Genomic DNA, 4,587 nt, shown 5'->3' with positions numbered 1-4,587 from the left:
CTTTATAATGGAAAGTTTTTCATACATACGAACAACACTTGGCATAGAAAAATATTTTAGTTCATTCGTACTAAGAAGTATGCAATCCTTTCAAAACTTAAGGAAACACACTTGTTAGAATATAGGAAATTTTCCTAAATTTCTATTGTCTACCTGTAATCGATACCTGTCATCGTAATCGATGTGTTTGCGCGTGGGTGTAATCGATATATTTGCGCGTCGGTTGTTTTTTTAGTTGGAATCGCGTTGTTTTGGTATACGGAGAGATTGTTAAAAAATAATATGGTAAAATAATATAATAAATAACAAATAAAATATATAAAATATTTGTTATTTTAAATTAGTGAAAAAAATTTTCGTTTTTTTAAATAAATCTATCAATGTTCGTGATAGTGTATAAAGAAAGAAAACACCAGCAGAATAACAACCCTTTCATTTGTCTTCATTTTGGAATCTTCAATTATCAGGTAATATTCAGTGACGCTAACCTTTTGCAACAAAAATGTTTTATGATTTTTTATATTTGTAGGTATTGAAATTGTAAAAGGAGGACAAAATCGTTAGGCAGCAACTTATTAAAAGTGAAAAGTACAAGAAGAAAAAGTGCGTTTTACAGTTGATAATATCACACGGAAATTGGAAATAGTGGATTAATAAACTAATATTTCAAAGAGATTCGATGCTGTTGATTCTTAATAAATATATTCAATATATTAATAAAACATGTCTTTTATTGAAGATAAAATTGCTTATAGAAATAAATAAAATTGTATTTAAAAACGAAGGTAAGCAGTTCTAATTATGAAGTAAAAGTTTTACCACAAATGTGTAAGATTTGTCGAAATGAATGAAAAAATTCCAATAAAATCATTCCATATATGAATTCAAATTAGTTAAATTTTTTCATTCTGTAGTATAGTGGTATATAAATATAGGAAAATGTTAACTAATATATGGAATGCATTATTCCTAATTTCTACGAAAATCACATCGTTCAAACAAATAAAAATGTCTTTGGCGCTATACGAAGTTCAACTTTCTTCACAATGAGTTCATTTTAACTTAAAGAAGGGGTCACTTTTTTCTGGGTGTTCGATCCCTGCTTCGATCAAATTTTTTTTTTATGGTTTTTTTTTTTTATATTCCAGATATATTCGAAAGATTCCGAAAAAATGTTCAACATTACATTGTAGTTTATTAAATTTTGAACTGTAAAATGTGTCTTATTAAAGACCTAAAGTCAAAAAAGAACAGTGTTTGATATAAACGAAACAGTCTATACTGTGTTGTTGTTTCAAAAATAACTTTTTTTATTGAAAAAATAAAAATTTTGTAACAAACGAATTTTTTTGGTGATAAAAGTTTAAAATGTTCGAAGCAATTCAAAAAACTCTAACAAAAGAAAAACGTTTTCGGTACACGTTTTCCAAACGTTTTTTTTTTCTTTGCGTGTGTGTAGGTTTAAATCTAGGATCAATAAAATTAACATTAGGATACATATCTCATTTATGGAATTTTCATTCTCTTTTCGCGATATAGTAATAAAGCCATTCACGTACAAAAAAATCCAAATTATAACAGTCACTTCATAGTACAAAAGTTTTCTTAATTAGAACAAGTATCTACGGCCGTAAGTTCGGCCAGGCCGACTCTTATGTACCCTCCACCATGGATTGCATAGAAACTTGTACTAAAGACTGTCATCCACAATCGAATTACTTGGGTTGCGGTAACACTTGCCGTTGGCAAGGTATCTTAAAACTTCTTAACACCGTCTTTTCAATTGTAAGTTTGTCCATACGGGGTATATATTAAAAAACAAGGCCGATTAAATACGTAAATAAATTCAGTTTGACAACATTTTCTATAGCAATACAATTTTGACAAAATTTTCTATAGAAATAAAATTTTGGTAGATTATTTCTGGGGATCGGCTATATATAACTATAGACCGATAGGGACCAATATTGGCATGATTGTTAACGGCCATATACTAGCGCAATGTACCAAATTTCACCACGTACCAAATTTCAATCGGATCGGATGAATTTTGCTCCTACAATAGCTCCGGAAGTCAAATCTGGGGATCGGTTTATATGGAGGCTACATATAATTATAGACCGATATGGACCAATTCCTGGTTGTTAAAGACCATATACTAACATCGCGTACCAAATTTCAACCGAATCGGATGAATTGTGCTCATCCATGAGGCTCCGGTGGTCAAATCTGGGGATCGGTTTATATGGGGGCTATATATAATTATGGACCGATTTTTGCATGTACCGAATTTCAGCCGGATCGGATAAAATTTGCTTCTCTTAGAGGCTCCGCAAGCCAAATCTGGGGATCGGTTTATATGGGGGCTATATATAATTATGGACCGATGTGGACCAATTTTTGCATGGTTGTTGAAGACCATATACTAACACCATGTACCAAATTTCAGCCGGATCGGATAAAATTTGCTCCTCCAAGAGGCTCTGCATGCCAAATCTGAGCGACGGTTTATATGGGGGCTATACGTAAAAGTGGTCCGATATGACCCATTTGCTATACCATCCGACCTACATCAATAACAACTACTTGTACCAAGTTTCAAGTCGATAGCTTATTTCGTTCGGAAGTTAGCGTGATTTCAACAGGCGGACGGACGGACGGACATGCTTAGATCGACTCAGCATTTCACCACGACCCAGAACATATATACTTTATGGGGTCTTAGAGCAATATTTCGATGTGTTACAAACGGAATGACAAAGTTAATATATGCCCCATCCTATGGTGGAGGCAAAGATACAAAATCCTCAAAATAAGAGCTCATATTGCTTAAATTGCGCATTCTAAATCTCATTGTGCGTAATCATTAATCAAGTATTCTTTTTCCCGTGTACGATTTGCCAGAATAAACCGACCTTCATATTTTAATTCTGGCTCTATAATTAGCGCACAAAAGTTCATATCGGTTCTTATTCTTCCCTACACTGTTAGAAAAATATGTTTTTCATATGTTCCGATATAAACAAAATGTGTTTCGGGCACAATTTTAAAACACAATATATTTAAGTGCAAACATGTAATGTTCCTAAACTAACACTAAATGTTTGGGACATCTATGTTAATATGTTAGAATATATTATGTTTGTGGCATGAATGTTTCATAAAAATCATATGTGTGAATGCAAACATATATAAATTTACAAATTTCGACTAAACATACATATGTTGTGATATTTTATTCAAAGCGACAGAGAGAGTATAGAGAAAGATGGAAACCGGGAGAGTTGACGAAAGATATCAACATAACAGCGAAAGAATCAAACGAGAAACCTCACTTTGGACTCATGCAGTAGAGGCAGCTCGCTTCCTCGAGCTGGATGTTGACGCCTCAATGTCAAATCCTAACTAATTGTTTTGTTTTGTCTTTTCCTTTGTTTTGTCTTTTGTTCTACATACAACTTTCCCAGGGGCTACAACAACAACAACAACAACGAGAAACCGCTTGTATGTTGTTTCGGAAAATTGTTTTATGATAAGGCCAAAAATTTGATATGCTTAAGTCTAAATATTATTTAATTTGAAAAAAGAGAATAGACATTCGGAACCAAGAGAATAGACATTTGAAAAACAAACAGCATATGTTTTCGCCTTGAGAGCACCATTTTATGTGTGTGGACATGTGTTTTGTTTATCATTTTTGCTTTATGGGCACAATTTTTTTCTTGGTTCATAAAAAAAAAATCAGGGGTCTTCATAAAAATAACGATAGGGCACTATACTCTTTTTAGAGTTGGGACAGTAAAATGAAATAAGGAGGAAATAGTGAAAAATTACACAGTAAAATGTATAAAAACAAAGTTTAGTTCCTCTTTATTAATAAGTAGTCCACGAGGAGTTGACGGACACCTTCAAATATAAAAGCGGGCATTAAATTCGAGTTTTGCAGCTAAAACAATTTAAAAAGTTTATTTTCTTTAAAATGAATTATTAAAGAAAAATAAAAGGCATTTTAGAGCGACGGTGTTAAATGCTAGTAAAAAACTGTTCACGCCTAACTAAATTTATGTTTATATTATAAAATTATTTATGTATATTTATACTCGACTCCACGTTCTTCTTTTGTTAAAGTTTTTGAATTCCTTCCAAATTTTAAAGTTTTGTACCAAAAACAGTCTTTTGTTACAATATTGTTATTTTTGCAATAAAAAAATAATATTTTATCTAAAAATCAGTCAATTTCGTTTATATCAAGCACTGTTACTGACTATAAATCTTTAATAACCCACATTTCGAAGTTTCATTTTAAAAATTTAATATAGTATAAATATAAATGTGTAAATTAAAAATAAAAAAAGTGTTCGGTCGGAGCAGGGATTGATCCCAAGACCCTTTGCATGCAAGGCAGACATGCTAACCACTGCTCCACCTGGCAAACAAATGTATGTTTCTGTTAAATAATGTTATGTTTGCATGGGCTCGTGGGCGCTGCAAACTATGCTATATAAATGTAATTTATAACGATAATTATCTCCTGGTGACTATAACAGCTACGTAATCCAGTGGATAGTGTGTTGGCTTACAAACTGT

General features: G+C 32.0%; 1 long non-coding RNA gene across 1 annotated transcript; it reads left to right on the top strand.

Moving 5' to 3' along the window:
* Window positions 1-345: 345 nt before the first annotated feature.
* Window positions 346-722, top strand: LOC142226607 (uncharacterized). The gene is made up of 2 exons (XR_012719714.1): window positions 346-467; window positions 530-722. It is a non-coding gene; the product is annotated as an uncharacterized LOC142226607 (long non-coding RNA).
* The last annotated feature ends 3,865 nt before the right edge of the window (window positions 723-4,587 follow it).

The sequence above is a fragment of the Haematobia irritans genome, chromosome 2 (genome assembly GCF_050003625.1).
Source record: "Haematobia irritans isolate KBUSLIRL chromosome 2, ASM5000362v1, whole genome shotgun sequence".
Taxonomy (NCBI): domain Eukaryota; kingdom Metazoa; phylum Arthropoda; class Insecta; order Diptera; family Muscidae; genus Haematobia; species Haematobia irritans.
Note: the sequence above shows the minus strand (reverse complement) of the source record. Positions and strands in the feature narration are given on the sequence as shown.